The following is a 10,175-nucleotide window of genomic DNA, read 5'->3' on the forward strand; positions in this document are numbered from 1 at the left end:
TTGTGGCTCACGGGCCCAGCCGCTCCGCGGCACGCGGGATCTTCCCAGACCAGGGCTCGAACCCGCGTCCCCCTACATCGGCAGGCAGACTCCCAACCACTGCGCCACCAGGGAAGCCCCACAGCATTATTTTTAATTATGAAAAAATTTAGAAATAGCTTAGGCATTATAAGAAGAGTTAAATTAATTATGGTAAATCTACATGAAGCATCCGTTAAAATGCTCATGAAGAATTTTTAATAATGTGGAAAAATGCTCATACTACATTATGCTTTAGAAAGCAATAATCAGCATTACAAATTAAATTTGTTTTTGAAAATCTATAGTAAAACAAGATGGGAAGAAAATGCACCCAAACACTATCAGTGGTCATCTCTGCATTGTGGGATTATGGCTGATTTTTTTTTTTTTTAAGCTCTTTATCCAATTTTCAGTAATGAACACATAGTAATATTTTTTGAATTTGAGAAAGAGCAGTGTGTACTGAAAAAAAAATCATGTCTCTTGCAGGTAGTGTTAAAACCTGGAAGGAAGTGTATAATGTCAAGTATGTATTCTTTTTTTTTTTTTTTTTTTTTTTTTAATCCTTATAAAAGACTTCTACAGACAAGTTTATTGACCTAGATGGAACATTTTAGAAAAACATTTTCTAAATGTTTACTGTAATGTATATTTAAATTTCCAAATGATAGTTAACCCAGGATTTTACAACTAAGCCTAGAATTTTGTTACCAAATGTAATAAAAAGCTTTTAAAACCCTTTAACAATCAATGGTATAAGTTTCACATTCTCCTGAATATATAAATTTGGTATACTTCACTTCTACTGATAACGTTTGTATTGTTTCTAAGAGAACTTAACTTTTAATTTTCTGGAACATATTATCGTTAAGTCACAAATAGTCTTTTTTTTTTGGTGATAAGAATGAATAGCAGGAGCAGCATTTGTTAAACCAAATCTAATATGAAACTGACTCTTTCTTGTGAGTAAATTTGAATTTTGAAACAGTAAAACAATAAGGTTTAATATAAAGCAAAATAAATTTTTTATGTTTATGATCTGCCAATTTCCCAGAAAAAGTTTTGTGGTGACTTTAGTTATATACCAGATATATTAAAATCACCAATGGACAACACATATTTTATTCAGGTGCCATCTGAAAGTTTTAAAAATTTGTTGACATAATATCACTGAACTGTCCACTTTAAAATGGTTGAAATGATAAATTTTCTGTTTTGTGTATTTTACCACAATTTTTTAAAAATGTGTTGTTTAAGTATGTATTCTTAGTTCCCCATTTCATTACATTCCAAGAAGGAATTCTTAAGTCATTGTAGAGTATGTTCCAGAGAGACCTCGGGATTGGAATTGCAGCTGTTCTCTTCTACACTTAGGATGTTTATGATGGCTGATTTGCTATTGTTTTTCAGGCTGGTAAGTCTCATTTATCTGGGTTGTTAGAACTGAGGTAGTTCTTGAGTGAGAGTGATACAGTCGGCTTTCTAAAGTGATTTCCCTGAGGAAGAGGGAGAACGGACAACTCCTACTCAGGTATTCTGTCCTTCAGGAGAACTCTGATGTCCTCCCCCACCACCACCCCAAATTGAGTTAGGAGTGTCACTTAGCTCCCCATGCTTATCACTATCTTTGCACTCACTGCATTGAGTCATACTGATTGGTTTTGGGGTCTGTCTTCCTCAAGCTGCAATCTTTAAGCGAGAACCAGGTCTTGCTCAACTTTGTAGGCCAGTTGTCTGGTACATGGTCAATATTTGATATGTTTGATGAATAAAGGGGGAGCGAATGAATGAATGGTGAACAGGCTGTAGGAGATGGCAGGCTGGTACAGTGATTTGGTACGGGATTTGATGCTATATCAGAGAGGGGATTTGGCAGGTGGTCACACTGGGGAGTTAAGGGAATGCGTATCAGATTTTAGAGGTGAGACTCTCGGATGGACCAAATGACACAAGGGAAAGCATTCCTTGTGATGACGCCAGCCAAGAGGGAATGACAGGAATTTCTACTGGTGAAAAGATAATTTCTCAAGTCCGTGTTTTTCACAGTCTGTCCCAGCGCTGCCAGCATCACAACCACTGTGTGCTGATTTATAACACAGATTTCTGGTCCTCCTGTCAAGCCCTTCCAGTTTTCAGAACTGGGCTTAAGGAATTTGCCTTTGAAAAGCTCCCCAGGTGGTACCCTAAAGTGAGGGGGCTCTGGAGTAGGTGATTTAGTGCTAGCATCTGAGCCCCTGTAATAATTTGCTCTGTAAAACTGTGTGTGAAGCCCCTACCCATACAACAAACACTGTGACTTTACCCTCAGAGATTGCTCCTCAGTGAGTTTAGGATGAATCCTGAGAATATATGTAGTTAAAAAGTAGGTGTAGGGACTTCCCTGGTGGCACAGTGGTTAAGAATCCACCTGCCAGTGCAGGGGACACGGGTTTGATCCCTGGTCCGGGAAGATCCTACATGCCACGGAGCAACTAAGCCCATGTGCTACAACTACTGAGCCTGCGCTCTAGAGCCCGTGCTCCACAACAAGAGAAGCCACCGCAATGAGGAGCCCGCGCATTGCAACGAAGAGTAGCCACCGCTTGACACAACTAGAGAAAGCCAGCACGCAGCAACGAAGCCCCAACGCAACCAAAAATAAAATAAATAAATAAAAATTTTTAAAAAAGGGCTTCCCTGGTGGCTCAGTGGTTAAGAATCCGCCTGCCAATGCAGGGGACATGGGTTCGAGCCCTGGTCCGGGAAGATCCCACATGCCACGGAGCAACTAAGCCCATGCTCCACAACTACTGAGCCTGCGCTCTAGAGCCCACGGGCCACAACTACTGAACCCGTGTGCCACAACTACTGAAGCCCACACGCCTAGAGACCTTGCTCCGCAACAAGAGAAGCCACTGCGATGAGAAGCCCATGCACCGCAACGAAGAGTAGCCCCCGCTCGCCGCAACTAGAGAAAGCCCGCGTGCAGCAACAAAGACCCAATGCAGCCAATAATAAATTAAAAATAAAATAAATTTAAAAAAAAAAAATTAAAAAAAAAAAGGTGTAGGACTTCCCTGGCAGTCCAGTGGTTAAGACTCTGTGCTTCCACTGCAGGGGCCACGGGTTTGATCCCTGGTTGGGGAGCTAGGATTCCACATGCTGCACAGAGAGGCACACACACAAAAAAAAGTAGGTGCAAGCCCAGCAAGCACAGAATGTATTTGGACATACCTAGGTGTCCAGTTTGACTGGGGGTGAGAATTTTTTTCCCAGCAATTGATGAAAATATTCTCAGAACCCTCTAATTTGTTATATATTTTGGCCAGTCTGTGATTTATTTACTCTATGCAAAAAATATGCTAAGTATTGTGAGAAATTAGACATAGCTTTTACGTTAAAGGCTCTTATAATTGGAAAAATAAGATGTGTGGAAATGTTGTAATAACACAGCTCTCAGATTCACATGCTGGGACCTTCTAGTAAGGATCTAAGAATGGGGGAGATCAGGATCAAGCAGGGGGGGCTGGGATGAAGCCCCATCATTGAGTCCAAAGAACATAATTTTGGGATTGGTCTCTGAAGATCCCAAAGTGAGGGGTCAGGACATGGTTGTAGGATTTCTTATCAGTGCAGATACTGGCCAACAAGTAGAAAAGAGAGAATCATATGAGTCAGTGTAAGCAATACTGCAAGAAATGATAGTTTGAAACTGTGTAAGGGGTCAGAGCTTTGGCTGAGAAATATGCTCCAGGGGCAGGCTGCAACCCTGGCAGGAAACTGGAGTGAGAACCAGGGACCTAGGCCAGAAGTCTTTGTCTAGACTGCACATTGGAGGGGTAAACAGGAAGACTCAATTCGTTGTTCCTGCAGACATCCAAGACTGTTCACACAAGGCCTAGGGCAGAAGACACATCCCCATTAGAGGACAAGGAACAGAAATTGTGCCAGGCAAGGTCCTCATTAGTTTGGGGCTGGTGGGGCAAAGTCTGCAAGTAGCAGGCTCTCAGTGCCTACAAATGTCTGGGACGGGCTGGAACAAGCAGGAAGCAGTTCATGTAAGAATGGGACTTTTGCATAAGAGAGGTATAGATCCAATTTGACTGGAGTTAACAAGAGAGTAGGGGGAATCAAAAAGTTTCACGGAGGAGTGAGAATTTGAAAAGAGCTTGAGAAATCAATGCTAAGTTTGAAAAATGAAACTTACTGGTCTGAGTTAACAAGGTCACATCTGGAGCCCTTCTTATGATTAAAATTATGTAGCAATTCATCAAAATTGTGGCCTAGTGACAGAGTTAAATTATTTTCATTATTTGTATCCAATTGAATCCTAGAATTTTTCAAAAATCTGAAACTGAGCAGGACCCCATGGGGCCCTCCTGGGTATAAATCCTCTCTGTGTTCCCCATTTCTTGTTTGTAGGAAATAGGCTTCAGCCCCCTAGACTTTCCCTGAGTTCCAAAGGGCAGATTCAAACAATTGCTAATCATGGAAGTGAAGGGATGCAGAAACAAAGGAGGAGCAGTCAAGAAACAATAGTACATGATGGGGCAAGGTCGTGGTTCCTCCCAAACGAATATACCTAACAATATCTTTGAGTTCTGCAGCAACTAAGGCCCCCACCCGGGTGGAGGATGGTAACTTCAGGCTGAGCACAAGATTCCTGGAACACCACCTTGTTACCTTACCACTAACCAATCAGAAGAAAGTCACACACACCCTGCAGCCCTCACCTCAAATTTTGCCTATTAAAAACTCCTCCCTGAAAACCACTGGAGGCGTTTAGGTTTTTTGGGCCTGAGCCAACCATTCTCCTTGCTTGGCCTTGCAATAAAATTTTCTCTGCTCCAAACTCAGTTTGGACAGTTTGTTTGGCTTCACTGTGTGACACAAACTTCTGTTTGGTAACAATTTCTGAATATATACTGTTTTATTCTAGTGACTTTTTTTTCCTGGTATAGAGACAGGAAGGAAGCGGGCAGGACACAACAGTTAAAAGAATGACACAGCTGCTGAGAATATGACAAAAACTGGTTAGAACCAACTAGGCCCAAGATGGCAGAAGATTTGACTTCCAGTAGACCTTGAGACTCATTATACGTTCATTGTAATATATTAGCATGCTAAATGACTCACCCACAGGTGCCCTGACAGTTCCAAGGCTGACCATAAAAGGCCAAAAAGTGGGCTGTGGCCCAATTGCTGGAAATCCCTGCCCATTCCCCAAAATAGTTAAAATAATCCTCCCACTCGTTACTGTATGAAATTACCCAGCTCATAAAAACTAACAACCCCGTACCCCAGGGCCCGCTCTCACCTTCTGAGAGGGACCACATTCTGCCTATGGAATGTGTATCTCTCTAAATAAACTTGCTTTCACTTTACTCTGGCTCGCTCTTGAATTCTTTCCTACCTGAAGTCAAGCACACCCTCACTTGGTGGCCCATCCCAGGAACTCACCTGAGACCTGGGAAATGACCATTCTCTCGCTCCCCCTTCTCCTGTAATAGTATCTTACTATAAAAATATCAAACATACACAAAAGTTATTTTACAATGAATACTACATCCACCACCTAGATTCTACAACTGCCACCTTATATATATATATATATATATTTTTTTTTTTTAATTTATTTTATTTATTTATTTTTGGCCGTGTTGTATCTTTGTTGCTGTGCGCGGGCTTTCTCTAGTTGCGGCGAGCAGGGGCTACTCTTCGTTGCGGTGCGCGGCCTTCTCATTGCGGTGGCTTCTCGTTGCGGAGCACGGGCTGTAGGCACATGGGCTTCAGTAGTTGTGTCACATGGGCTCAGTAGTTGTGGCTCGCGGCTCTAGAGTGCAGGCTCAGTAATTGTGGCGCATGGACTTAGTTGCTTCACGGCATGTGAGATCTTCCCGGACCAGGGCTCAAACCCGTGTCCCCTACATTGGCAGGCAAATTCTTCTTTTTTTTTTTAATAAATTTATTATTTATTTATTTATTTATTTATGTTTGGCTGCATTGGGTCTTCATTGCTGCACATGGGCTTTCTCTAGTTGCAGCCAGCGGGGGCTACTCTTCGTTGTGGAGCGCCGACTTCTCACTGCGGTGGCTTCTCTTGTTGCGGAGCACGGGTTCTAGGTGTGTGGGCTTCAGTAGTTGTGGCATGCGGGCTCAGTGGTTGTGGCTCGCAGGTTCTAGAGCACAGGCTCAGTAGTTGTGGCTCACAGGCTTAGTTGCTTCGCGGCACGTGGGACCTTCCCGGACCAGGGCTCAAACCTGTGTCCCCTGCATTAGCAGGCGGATTGTTAACCACTGCACCACCAGGGAAGCCCGCCACTTTATATTTTGATGGTTTTCAGAGTAAGTTACAGACAACAGAACACTTCACCCCAAACACTTGAACATACATAATATTAAGCAGTGTTCAGCATTTGGTTATTTATTTATTTTTAGGTAAAATTTACATACCATGAAATGTGCAATCATAAATATACCATTTGATGAGTTACAGCAAATATTCACAACTATGCAACCAAAATCCTCTATCAAGATTCAGAAGATCCAGAGCATTAGTCCAGAAAGTTCCTTCATACCCCTTCTCAGAAACATTGCCTCCACCTTTCAGAAGCAACCTCTGTTCTGTTTTTTCCATCATAGATTAGTTTTGCCTATCCTAGAACTTCATGGAAACATATCATACAACATGCGCTCTTTTTTTTTTTTAATGAATTTATTTTATTTATTTATTTATTTTGGCCACGTTGGGTCTTCGTTGCTGCACACAGGCTTTCTCTAGTTGTGGTGAGCGGGGGCTACTCTTTGTTTTGGTGCACGGACTTCTCACTCTGGTGGTTTCTCTTGTTGCTGAGTACGGGCTCTAGGCATGCAGGCTCAGTAGTTGTGGCTCACGGGCTCTAGAGCGCAGGCTCGGAAGTTGTGGCACACGGGCTTAGTTGCTCCGCGGCACATGGGATCTTCCCGGACCAGGGCTCGAACCCGTGTTCCCTGCACTGGCAGGCAGATTCTTAACCACTGTGCCACCAGGGAAGCCCCAACATGTGCTCTTTTGTGTAAGGCTTCTTTCATTCAGTGTAATGTTTTTGAGATTTATACACATTGTCCTATGTAATTTGTTCCTTTTTGTTGAAGAACAGCATTTCATTCTATGTTTATACAACAGCTTATATTTTTTGGTTTGAATGTTTTTTTATTTTGACATAATTTCAGATTATAGAAAAGTTGCAAGAATAATACAAAGAATTCTAGATATCCTTCATCCAGACTTTCCAAATGTTAACATTTACCTATACTTGCTTTATCCTTCTCTTTCGCTCTCTTTTTCTGAATCATGTCAAGTTGCAGACATGACATCCCTTTTCTCCTGAATACTTCAGGGTATATTACCTAAAAACAAACAAGAAATTCTCTCATATAACCAGAGTGCATTTAACAAAATCAGGAGATGAGAGTAGTATAGTACTATTTTATAAGCTAAAGACTTTGTTCAAATTTTGCCAGTTGTCTCAGTAATATCTTTAATAGCAAAAGAAAATCTAAAAATGTGTGTATCATTTGTTATCATGTCTTTTTAGTCTTCATTCTGGAACAATTCCTGAGTCTTTATTCGTATTTCATGACATTGACAGTTTTTGAAGAATATAGGCAAGTTATTTTTTTAATTAGGCTTTTATTTTGAGATAATTGTAGAGTTGCATCAGTTGTAAGGCATAATACGAAGAGATCCCATATATCCTTTACCCATCTGGCCCAATGGTAACATCCTGCAAAACTATAGCACAATACCAAAACCCAGATATTGACACTGATACAGTCATCAGTCACGATACGGAACACTTCCATCACCAGAAAGATCCCTCATGTTGCTCTTTTATAGCCACCCCCATTTCTCTCCCACCCCTACCCTGATAAGCAGTAATCTGTTCTCCGTTTCTGTAATTTCATCATTTCAATGAGGTTACATAAATAGAACTACTGTACATAGTATGCAGCCTTTTGGATTGGTTTTTTTCACACAGCATAGTTCTCTGGAGATTCATCCAGGTTGTTGTATGCATCAGTAGTTCCCTCTTGCTGAGTAGTGTTCCATGGTTTGGCTCTACCACAGTTTGTTCAACCATTCACCTGTTGACAGACATCTGGGTGGTTTCCAATTTTTTTAATGTTATGAATAAAGCTGCTATAAACATTTGTGTTCAGGTTTTTATGTGAACATTAAGTCTTTACTTCTCTGGGATAAGTGCCCAGGAGTGCAACTGCTGGGTCGTGTGGCAATTACATATTTAGTTTTGTTTTTTTTTTTGACCGCACGGCACGTGGGATCTTAGTTCCCTGACCAGGGATTGAACCCGCGCCCCTTGCATCGGAAGTGCGGAGTCTTAACCACTGGACCACCAGGGAAGTCCCACATATTTAGTTTTTGAAGAAACTGCCAGATTGTTGTTGAAAGTGGCTATACCATTTTGCTTTCCCAGCAGCAATGTATGAGTAATCCAAACTATCAGTAACACTTGGTACATACTGTCTGTATTTTTTATTTTCGCAGTGTGAGTGGGGTGAGGTGGTACTTCATTGTGATTTTATTTTGCACTTCCTTAATGGCTGATGATGTTGAACATTGTTTCATGTGTTCATTTGCCATCTGTGTGACTTCTTGGTTGAAACGTCTCTTCATGTCTTTTGTCCGTGGATTGTTTGCTTTTGGATTGTTTGCTATTTGGATTGTTTGCTTTTTACTGTGGAGTTTGTTGTTGTTGTAGGAAGAGCTAGCATTTTTTCTTTTGACTGGTAGATGTTTAGAATGATCCATTCAAGGAAGATTGTTTATTCCAGTTTGATGAAGTCCATATCCTTTGTGTACTGACGTAGACACTGGTGGGACGCATTATATTTCCAGATCAAACCATGCAGGTTTAGGGAGCGCAGCAGCAAGAGTGAGAATCTTGGCTGAATTTTCGTATGTAACTCCAGTAGAACTGCTGCCGACACATCTTGTTTTCATGCATGCGACAAGACAAAAGGCTACTGGTGAGTTTTGGGAATTTTTTTATGGTCTAGATACTTGTATTTGTCGGATATATGGTTTGTAAGTATTTTCTTACAGTCTGTAGCTTGTCTTTTCATCCTCCTAACAGGGTCTTTCACAGAGCAAAAGTTTTTCATTTTGATGAAGTAAAATTTATCAGTTTATTTTATGGATAACAATTTTGGTTTAAAGTCTAAAAACTCTTTGCTTTATTTTATACCCCAAAGATTGTCAGCAATATTTTTTCCTAAAAGTTGTATAGTTTTACAATTTACATTTGAGGGACTTCCCTGGTGGTCCAGTGGGTAAGACTCTGCACTCCCAATGCAGGGGGCCCAGGTTCAATCCCTGGTCGGGGAACTAGATCCTGCACGCATGCCGCAACTAAGACCCAGCAAAGCCAAAATAAATAAATAAATAATAAATAAATAAATATTTTTTAAAAAACCAATTTACATTTGAGTCCATGATATACTTTATGTTAATTCTTTATGTGATGTGAAACTTAGGTCAAGGCTTATTTTTCTACCTATGGCTGTCTAGTTACGCCAACACCATTTGTTGAAAAGACTCTTTCTTCCATTGATTTGCTTTTTGCAATTCAGCTGGTGTTTGTGATCTGGGATTAGGCAATGCTTGCCTAGATATCACACCAAAAGCACAAGCAACAAAAGAAAAAATATATAATAATTGGACTTTATCAAAATTAAAATCTTTTGTGCTTCATAGGATACAATGCTAGATTTACACCCAAGTATTTCTTTCTTTTTTTTTTTTGAGTGATTTAAATGGTATTGTATTTTAATTTCAGTGTCCATATGTTTATTGCTAGTATATAAAAATGCAGTTGATTTTTTTTATGGTTTTCTTGTATCCTGAAACCTTGATGACCTCACATATTGCTTCTTAGATTTTTTTTTTTTTTTGGAGATTCTTTGGTTTTTCTATGTAGACAATCATGTCATCTCCAGTGGGACAGTTTTATGTATTCCTTTCCAATCGGAATGCGTTTTATTTTCATTACTTGCCTTATTGCATTTCTTGAACTTCCAGCACTCTGTTGTCTTATATATTTCCTCTACATATATTTAGAACATCAGACAGTGATTGTCTTAGCCCATTTGTGCTGCTGTAAAAAAATACCATA

At 40.5% G+C, this 10,175-nt stretch overlaps 1 non-coding gene across 1 annotated transcript; it reads left to right on the forward strand.

Moving 5' to 3' along the window:
• Window positions 1-9,315: 9,315 nt before the first annotated feature.
• Window positions 9,316-9,388, forward strand: TRNAG-CCC (transfer RNA glycine (anticodon CCC)). The gene has a single exon. It is a non-coding gene; the product is annotated as a tRNA-Gly (tRNA).
• The last annotated feature ends 787 nt before the right edge of the window (window positions 9,389-10,175 follow it).

Source organism: Eubalaena glacialis, chromosome 2, assembly GCF_028564815.1.
Source record: "Eubalaena glacialis isolate mEubGla1 chromosome 2, mEubGla1.1.hap2.+ XY, whole genome shotgun sequence".
Taxonomy (NCBI): domain Eukaryota; kingdom Metazoa; phylum Chordata; class Mammalia; order Artiodactyla; family Balaenidae; genus Eubalaena; species Eubalaena glacialis.